The following is a 10506-nucleotide window of genomic DNA, read 5'->3' on the forward strand; positions in this document are numbered from 1 at the left end:
GCAAAATCTGGCCTGAGATACCTTGGGTCCCGTAAGACCCTTGACTAAACCTTAGTAACATAAGCATGTTACTCCATCTGCTAGCTAGGTATTTAATTAGGCAAATGATCCATGAAGATAGAAGTGCATAGCCCTGTCATGAGATGAAAACGGTATGATAGGCAGTACTCTAACATGGAAGATCCATTGAAGAAAGCCTACTGCTGGAGCCTCATTTAGGTCATAGATTGACTACTCCTGAGACTTAGACAATACTGACTTTCCAAGAGGGACCCCAGCAACGGAGTGAAAGTGACTGTTGTCTTGGGACCAGCAGATAGTGTAATGGCTATGTTGCTGGACTCCCACACAGCCAACCGTGATTGGAGTCCTGGACCTAGTGGCTTAAACTCACGCTGGGTGCGTGTGCGTGCATGCCCAAGATCCCGAGAGGAGGATGGAAGAGAAGGGATTGCGGTGTGGCCATCCTCCTTGGGGGTGATTTCTCGCTTTCTGTCTCTCTGTCTCTGTCTCTCTATCTGGCCAGCGCACACGCCCTATAGCCTGTGCCATCAGCCTGTGGACTGGTGGTTAAGGCACCAGGACCCCGCATGGCTAACTGTTTGGTTCAAGTCCTGGCCCCAAAGTTTGAAAAACATACTGGGCATGTGTACATGTGCCCAAAATTCCACAAAAGGGAGAAATGCAACATGTCCATAGGGGTGATTTCTTACTTTCTCCCCATTTCCCCAACTGCCCAATCTCTCTCTGGTAACCGGACATGCTCTTTGGCAAAATTAAAAAAAGAAAAGAAAAGAAAAGAAAAGAAAAGAAAAGAAAAGAAAAGAAAAGAAAAGAAAAGAAGAGGGAAAAGGAAAAGGAAAAGGAAAGGAGAGAAAAGGAGAGAAAAAAAGAAAAGAAAAGAAAAGAAAAGAGAAAAGAAAAAAGAAAGCAAAAGAAAAGAAAAAAAGGATGGGTGCTGCTAACTCAAAATAGGAGAGAAACCAGTAGGCATTTATGTGAGCAAGGGCGCTTTCTCGCTGGTCTGTCCGGGCATGGGCAAGAATCCAGGGTGCAATTCATGGTTTGCACTTAGACTTACGTAACTGGAGGGCAACTCTTTCTACTCTTTGATCTTTTATTTCCTCACCTAGGAAAGAAAAAAAAAAAATCAGAAGCTACTCCACCTTTGGGAGTAGTTGTTCAGATCAGTTCAGTTCATCAACTTTCACTGAGCACCTATTCCTTATCTGCTAGTCACTCAGCTTGTGCCGTGTGGCCTCTTCCTTCCGAAAGCCCATTGTCTGGTGGAGGACACTAATGTATTTACATTTATGGAAAGAAACCTTGTGTTCAAAGGACTCTGGAAACTAGTGAGTGCTATAAAGTATATGGTAATAATATATCTTAGTTACTCAGCATGAGTCAATGGTTGGTCTGATTCCTGGCTCTGGAATTTCTCTTTTTTTTTTTTAAAGTTTACTGTAGGGTGTGAGGTCTCACCAGAGAGAGAAGGAAAGTAAGAAATCACCCGTCAGGAGGGGGCTGGCCACATCGGAATCCTTTCTCCTCTACTCTCCTCTCAGGAATCTGGGCACACATGCACATGCGCCCAGCATGTTTCTCAAGCCACTGAGTCTGGGACGTGAACTGCCCAGTTGGCCATGTGGGTTCCAGTTGGCCATGTAGGTGTTGCCTTAACCTGCGTGCCACCTGCTGGCCTTCTGGGATCTCTATAATAAGACTACTAGTATAGAAGTAAACTTTGAGGTAGTTACTGAATATCATTTGCTGGATATTGACTAACTCGCCATGTCTAATAAAGGCATTTTCATGTTGCGCCCACTAGGTGTCTCGTTATTTTACAAGAAAATAAAAAACACAGTGTTAACACCTGTGTCATCAGTCAGCTGGAGAGTAAACATCCAACTCATTCAGCTTAAAACCTCAGCCTCATTCTAGCATCCTCTGTGTTAAACGTCTGTAGTTGCCGCTTATCTGAGAAGAAATAAAGGATATGTCTTTGTGGATTCTTTCTCCTTTCAATCCATGTACCTACAAACAGTTTTAAGAAAGCCAAGGCTAGAAAAATAAAGTAAGGGGACCGGCAAGTGACATGGTGGTTAAGGGCGCTGGATTACCACATGGTCGACCGCAGTTCGAATCCTGGACCTGGTAGCTTGCTCTCTATCACTCTCTTCTCTTTCTCTCTGTCTCTTATCTAGTCAAAATTGAAAAATAATGATAATAAATATTTTTTTAAAAAAAGAAAGGAAAATAAAGTAAGAATTCTCCCAAAGCTTGAGTACTAAGATCATAAGGGCACGTGGCCCCACTGGTTTCCTGAGCTAATATTCAACTGTGGACTGCCTGGGAGCTGATATCCCCAACCACAGTATATTACCGGAGAGCCGGGCAGAATATGCTCTTCCTTGTACACAGAGGTCAGGCAAAGGAGCCATTGTCACAATACAATCCAGGGTCTCTTCCTGTACTGTGAATTTCAGGTTTACAACTGATACACAACTGCTTATCTCAGTATTTTCGTGTTATGCATGACTTTTTTGTAGATGGCCTATGGCAGAACACTTTGTCAGAGGGTGACCTCAGAGAGGAAAGCACAAATAACGAATGGGAGACTGGATATCTTTAAAAATCTATTGCAGCTTTAGGAGCCTATCTCATCAGGCTTTCATACTATACTAATGGAAGTATAAATTGATGTGACCTTTCTGCAATGCAATTTGGCAATATCTATTAAGATAGTTTTATTTATTTATTTATTTATTTATTTATTTATTTTTGACATAGGGTACATGCACTTGCCAGAGAGAGACAGGAAAGTGAGAAATCACACACACTCCTCCAGGAAGGATGGCCACACCACAATCTCTTCTCTTTCATTTTCCTTAGGATCTTGGGTATACATGCACATGTACCAGGAATGTTTTTCTAGCAGCTGGGTCCGGGGATCGAATGGCAGAGTCTCCTATGTGGGAGTCCAAAGCATTAACCACCATGCCATCTGCTGACCCCAAAGAATTTTTAAATGTATTTTAAGATCCCGAGAGGAGGATGGAGGAGAGGGGATTGTGGCATGGCCATCCCCCCTGAGGGGTGATTTCTCACTTTCTGTCTCTCTGTCTCTTTCTCTGTCTCTCTGATGAGCGCATGCGCCCTGTAGCAAAAACTTCTCAAAAAAAAAAAATGTATACTCTTGGCCAGCTTGTGGTCTCTTGGTTAGAAGAGCTGGATTCTATGTGGCTGACCATGTGGTTCAAGTCTTAGACTCAGTAGCTGAAAAACATTCTGGGTATATGTACATGTGTGCCCCAAATCCTAAAAGGATGTAGAAATGAAGAAGAAGGGATTGCGGTGTGAACCATTCCTCATGGGGGAATGGCTTTTTCTTTCTCCCTCTGCCACCCCTCACTCTCTCATTGGCAAGCACATGCATTTTCTAGCAGATTAAAAAAAAAAAGTTTATACTCTTCAACCCTGTGTCTGTCAGGGTCCAAAAAGGACACAAATTTTACCCAGGATGGTTCAAATGAAAAGACTTTCATAAAATAATGACTTACAAGTGGGTAGGCTGGGTTATGGGAGTACACAAGGGATGTTGAGGCATCTGGAGAAGAACCATGGGACAGTTTCCACTCCTAAGGCTAAAGGGACAAAGAGAGGACATAATTTTATGGAATCAAGTGAAAGCTGGAATGGTGGAGGAGGGATCACCAGTAAAGGAGCCTGGGGTCAGGGGTGGGGAGGGGCATGCAGCTTCTGCCTCAAAGCCGGAAGAGGAAGGAGGATATACCCTGACTTCTCTCTCTTCCAGCACACTGATCTGCCACTTACTGACTGAAACCTAAGAAAGCCAAAAGACATGGGGTCTTGGAGGTGTCATCTATAAAGACAACAAGCAGAACGAAGAAGGGAAGAGAAAGGGGGTGGTTAGGGATGTTAGGGATGGGAAATAACCAACGTAATCCTACAACTCCCTTCCTAAGAATATATGCTAGGGTATTATCAAAAATGGAGGCAAAGAATTACATGTAAGGAATGTTCTCCACCAAGGTAAGTAGAACAGTGTAAAAAATGAAAAAAGGCTGAATGTTCTATAATAGAATATATAAATTAGGGGTTATTTTTTGTCTGTTACTGGATTGCTAACAGAAATACATGAGCCAGAATAATTTTTAAAGAAAGAATGGTTTATTGATTCACAGATCCAGTGGCTGGAAAGTCCTGAAGCATTACAAAACAGTGGGAGGCAGAACTTAGAGCAGAGTGGAATGTGGTTTATAGCAAGTGGTCTCTGCCAGCCTCATTTCCTTTCCTTATCTACACACCAGAAGTCAGTCATAGCTCCCTTCCTAAAAACTTTATCACACCCAAAAGCCCCACCCTGGGACACCATGAAGGGATTAAGTTTTCACCTACAGTATAACCAAGTCCCAACTCAGAAACTTTTAGGGGACATCCAATCACTGCCCACAAAGATGGAATTCGAAAACATGGACCTCTCAGGAGGACAAACCATTATCCAAATGATAACAATGGTTTATCCATATTTTAACATACCATATGCTGTTATAAACATTTTTGAAGAATCTGTGATGATATGTAGTAATGCTTACAATAAAATGTTAACTGAAAAAAAACAAGGACTGGGGCCAGCAGATGGTGTAGCAGTTAGGTTGCATGGCTCCCACATAGCTGACCACAGTTCAAATCCCATTCCCAGAGGCTTGAAACTCACGCTAGGTGCATGTGTGTGTGTGTGTGTGTGTGTGTGTGTGTCCAAAATCCCAAGAGGAGAATGGAGGAGAAGGGATTGCAGTGTGGCTATCCCTGCTGGGGGGTAGTTTCTCACTTTCCCTTTCACTGTGTCTGTGTCTCTCTCTCCAGCAAGCACACATACCCTAAGGCAAAAAAACTCTTACAAACAAGGAGTTGGGCCAGTCGGTGGCAGAGATTAAGGTGGCTGGGTTCCACATTGCCAACTGCATGGTTTGAGTGCTGTACCTGATGGCTTGAAAAACATGTGTGATCAATAAAATATAGGGGGAAAAAGGAATGAAAACAACTGTAGACACCAGAGATAGTGTGGGAGGAGGATGGGAAAGGGCAGAGGGTCAGAAATATGAATGTAAATTAATTAATTTTAAAATAATTTTTCAGAATAAAAAAAAGAAAAACATAATATGCCAGGTACATGTGCATGTGTGCTCAGAATCCTGAGAGGAGAATGGAGAAAGAGGGATTGTGGCATGGCTAATTCCTCTGGGGGGGTGATTTCTCATCCCCCCCCATCTCTCTCTAGTAAGGGCAGACATCCTATAGAGAAAGCTAAAAACAAAAACCAAAAAACAAGGACATAAAAATGTATGTACAGTTAACTTAATTCTGTGAACACCTATATATATGGAAGGGGAAAAAAAATACCTAAAAGCATTTACTACAGTATTTGCCTTTTTTGAGGGGGAGGAGAGAGGTTTTTGCTATAGGGCGCGTGCACTCGCCAGAGAGACAGACAGAGACAGAGAGACAGAAAGTGAGAAATCACCCCCCCAGGGGCGAGGGTCACACTGCAATCCCTTCTCCTCCATTCTCCTCTCGGGATCTTAGGCACGTACATGTGCCTGGCATGAGTTTAAGCCACCAGATCTGGGACTTGAACTGTGGTCAAATACATGGGAGTCTAGTGACATACCATTACACCAACTGCTGGTCTCAGTATTTACTTTTGATGATGGTGTTACATTTTTTTTTTCTTTATAGTTTTCCGTGTTTTTCTTTTATTTTTCTACATTATGCATAGGATAGTTTTGTAATTGGGGATAAAAAGCCAATGCCATGAAGGATAATCCAACTCACCAAAATGGATTCTGCTCAACATAAAGGATAAAGGATCAATAAAGGGCAGTACACTTACTAAAGAACACACTTGTGTAAATAAATTAAAACCAGTGACATGAAAGGTAAATCTCAATCGGTGTCCATTTCATATCTGGACAAATAAAAATGAAAGAAAAATCAGTTAACTTCTCCATGCCATCAGATATCTAGATATTTGAAGTATTTCAATTTTTGACCACATTTTTTATTCTTCACTTGAATGACAGGTATTATTCAGCGTTGATTTGATTGATTCTTATCTTGCAACTCTATCTAGAAAATAGAAGACATTTCTATAACACAAAAATTATTCTTAATATGAAATAATATTCTCTTGTGTTTTTTTTTTGTTTTTTTTTGTTTTTTGTTTTTTGTTTTTGTTTTTGGTGTTTTTGCTATAGGGTGCATGCACTCAACAGAGAGAGAGAGTGAGAAATCATCCCCCTGGGGGATGGCCACAATGCAATCCCTTCTCCTTTAGTCTCCTCTTGGGATTTTGAGCATGCACACACACAGGAACTGGGCATGATTTTCAAGCTGTCAAGTCCAAGACTTGAACGGTGGAGACAACCATGTGGTGCTTTAAGCTCCACACCACCTACTGGCCCATCTCTCTTTTATTTATTTATTTTTAAAAATTATTTTAGAATTACTTTATTTAACTTTATTTATTTGTTTGTTTGTTTGTTTTTAATTTGACCAGAGAGGGACAGAGTGAGAGAGAGAGAGAGTGGGGTGGGCGGTGGGTGAGAAAACAAGCGGCCAGGTCTGGGACCCGAACCGCCATTGGCCATGTGGGAATGCGGCATTCTTATCCACTACACCACCTGCCAGTCCGCCATATCTCTTTTAAGTTTTATAGTTTTGTGTTTGGTATAACTTTTTATTTTATTGGGGCGGGGGAGGTTTTCGCTATAGGGTGCGTGCACTCGCCAGAAAGACAGAGAGAGACAGAGAGATAGAAAGCGAGAAATCACCCCCCAGGGGGGATGGCCACGCCGCAGTCCCTTCATCCTCCATTCTCCTCTCGGGATCTTGGGCACGCACGCACATGCGCCTGGCGTGAGTTTAAGCCACTGGGTCCAGGACTTGAACCGCGGTCGACGACGGGGGAGTCCAGCGACATAGCCATTACACTAACTGCTGGTCCTGGTATAACTTATTTTTAACGATATGTTTTTTATTAGTTAGCCAATAATATACAAATACAATCTTGTTTTAAATATTCAAATAATACAGAGGATGCAAAAGTTCCCCTATGGTTACCTTCCCCTCAGTAACCTCTCTTCAGTTTAGGTAACCCTCAACACATTTGCTTATCATTTACATGCATATAGAAATACATCATTTTGTTTTTCCTTTTTAAACAAATGGTGTGATGTGTTCTACCATTTGCTTTTTTGCCATGCTGAAACTCCACTATTTTTCAATAGTTTTCCAAGCGTTGGCTATTTCAGTCTATCTGACCAGTACCCTTGGTGATGGTTATTTAGGTTGTTTTTAGGTATATGCTATTTCAGACAATGGTGCAATGAAAAAGAGCATGCATGCTTCTGTCTGCATATATGTGAGTATTGTTTCTCTAAGGGAGTTACTGAAAGATAGAACATCTAGTTTGAACAGTATGTGCACTTAAAATTGGACTTGGTACTGTCCATCAACCTTCCATAAAGTTTTATCTACTTATACATCCAATAAAAAGATGAAACAATGCCAAGTCTCACTTAAAATCAGGAAAATGAAAATGAGATTTAATAGGACACCATATTTATCCAGTGGGTTCACAAATGTTAAAGAGATAGATCATGGAGGGGGATAGGGAGGAGGATGGGTTCAAAAATGTTAAGAGAGGGACCAGCGGATGGCATAATGGTTATGTCGCTGGACTCCCATGTAGTCAACCATGGTTTGAGTCCTGGTTCTGGCGGCTTTAAACTCATGCCAGGCACATGTGCATATGTGCCCAAGATCCCAAGAGGAGAACAGAGGAGAAGGGATTGTGGAGTGGCCATCCCTCCTAGGGGGGCGATTTCTCACTGTCTCTCTGTCTCTCCAGAGAGCACACATGCCCTATAGCAAAAAATCTCTCTTTAAAAAAAAAATGTTAAGAGATATATATGGAGGAAAACAGGGACATTTTTCCTCACATCAAGGTTCTTTTTAGAGCCAACATCAGGTCAGCAGGTGGTATGGTAGTTGGAGAGGCTGGATTCCAGATGGCCAATTGAATGGTTCAAGTCTCAGACCTGGCAGCTTTAAAATCACCCTAGGCTTGTGTGTGTGTGTGTGTGTGTGCACTCAAAATCCTGAGGGACGTTGGAAGAGAAATTATTATGGCGCAGCCCTCCCTATGGGGGGTAATTTCTCATTTTCTCTTTGGTGAGTGCACATGCCCTTTAGCAAATTAAAAAAATGATTAAAATAAATAAAATCAAATAAATAACTCTTAAAGGGGGCAGGGGACCGCATCAGAAAGTATTAGAAACTTATTAAAAGTGATTATGCTAGGGGCCAGTAGGTGGTGTAGTGGTTAAGGCACTGTACTCTCATGTGGCCAACTCCACAGTTCAAATCCAGAACCTGACATTTGGAAAATCACACCATCTGTGTGTGTGTGTGTGTGTGCACACGCGTGTGTGTGTGTGTGTGTATGCTTGACCAAAATCCTGAGAAGAGACAAAAAAAAAGGGAGTGCGGAGTGGCCATCCACCCTGGTGGGTGATTTCTCATTTTGTCTGTCTCTGTGTCTCCACAGCAAGAACACACACCCTATGGCAAAAACTTAAAAAAAAAAAAAAAAAAAAAAAGAATGATTATACTTGTTGTGATAAAAGACATTTCTGTTACAGGATCATTGATTTTTATGTGCACTAACAGTTGCCCTGCTATTGATATGTATTAACTCAGAGCATTTTTATCAGGTATTATTGTTTTATAATCTCTAGTTCCTTAATTAGTTTTTGTTGTTGTTGTTGTTGTTTTAGCTATAGGGCAAGTGCATTCATTCAGCCAAGAGAGACAAAGGGAAAGTGAAAAATCAGCCCCTGGGTGGATGGTCATGCCAAAATCCCTTCTCTTCTATTCTCCTCTTGAGATTTTGAGCATGCATGTACATATACCTAGCATGTCTTTCAGGCTGCCAGGTCCGGGACTTGAATTGTAGAGTCAGTCATGTGGGATCCAGTCGCCTTAACTACAATGCCACCCTGACACAAATTTTAATAACTATATTTGGATTTACCATTCACATAGCACTTTATCATAGGTTGTTTCAATCAATCTTTGCTTCTGTGACAGTAGAGGGTGCTGCTATCTCAAACGAGTAAACTGAGACTCAGAGAAGTTAAATGATTTATCAAGGTCACAAAGTCACTTATAAGTAGAAGGGCTCAGTCTTCTGACTCCAAGTTCCATTATCTTCCCACTTTATTTTCCTTTAGATTAATTCTTTTTAAAATATATTATAGTGTATAAACTTTACTTATATATACATTAATATGTAATAAATACATACACAGGAGAACACTTTTGAGATGATGGTTTTCTTTTCTAAAAATTATTTATTTAATTTACTATTATTAATTATTATTATTTTTTAAATTTACTATAGGGCATGTGTGCTCACCAGAGAGAAATGAGAGAGAGAAAGAGAGGGAATGTGAGAAATCAAGCTGCCAGATCTGGGAATTGAACTGTGCTCAGCCATGTGAGAGTCCAGAGCCCCAAGCACCGTGCCACCTGTTGACCCTGGTTTTCTTTTTTTTAATTTGATTTTTTTTACATTCAGTCACTGTGTATCATTACAGCATAACAACTTTCTCAATTGCTTTTAAGACACACGGAGGGGCCAGCCTGAGGTAGCACAGAAGCTACAGTTGATAGACCCTGTTACCCTTTCCCACCCACCCTAAAAATCTGGCACAGAGGAGCATACCTGTAGTCCCAGCTGGTCCCAGCTACTCAGGAGGCTGATGCAGGAGGACTGCCGCAAAGACCCTCTCTAGAAAAAAAAACGGACAGCAGACATCGTCCACTGAGAGGAGTTGAAGTCCATCCAGAAGGACTCCTAAGGGGTAGGATGGAGCTGGGGAGGATACAACCAGCTCCACGCCCAAGAATTGGCTTTTTGTCTTTGCCCTGGGCTCCTCCCAGACATGTGACCTTAGGGAAGTCATTTAGCCTCACTAAGCTTCACTTGCCTCTCTAGATAAGTAGAGACATTGCTCACTTATGAGCAGGGAAGACACCATGTGATTCCTCCTGGCTGTAAGATTTCATTTGAGTCAGACTTAGACTAGTGCCCCTTCTCTGCTCATTCATTTATGAAATACCATTTTCTGCAATGGATTTATTCCTTGAAAATGTGAACCTATGAGGGGAAAACTTACTGTACAATGCCTTCTTTGATTGAAATTTTAAACGACACGCTTTTTTTTTAGAGAGAATTATTTTATTTAACTTTATTTGTTAATTTATTTAAATTTGACCAGAGAGATAGACACATACACACACACACACACACAGAGAGAGAGAGAGAGAGAGAAGGAAAGTGAGAAAGCAAACTACCAGGTCCAGGTCTCAAACCATGATCGGCCATATGGGAGTCTAGTGCCCTTAACCACCACACCA

General features: G+C 41.5%; 1 long non-coding RNA gene across 1 annotated transcript; it reads right to left on the reverse strand.

The window, feature by feature from the left end:
* Positions 1-1081: 1081 nt before the first annotated feature.
* On the reverse strand, positions 1082-9964 carry LOC114004456 (uncharacterized). The gene is made up of 3 exons (XR_003550235.1): positions 9812-9964; positions 3561-3644; positions 1082-1129 (listed from the first exon to the last, which is right to left on the reverse strand). It is a non-coding gene; the product is annotated as an uncharacterized LOC114004456 (long non-coding RNA).
* Positions 9965-10506: the final 542 nt, after the last annotated feature.

The sequence above is a fragment of the Tupaia chinensis genome, unplaced genomic scaffold (assembly GCF_000334495.1).
Source record: "Tupaia chinensis unplaced genomic scaffold, TupChi_1.0 Scaffold000377_2, whole genome shotgun sequence".
Lineage (NCBI taxonomy): Eukaryota > Metazoa > Chordata > Mammalia > Scandentia > Tupaiidae > Tupaia > Tupaia belangeri.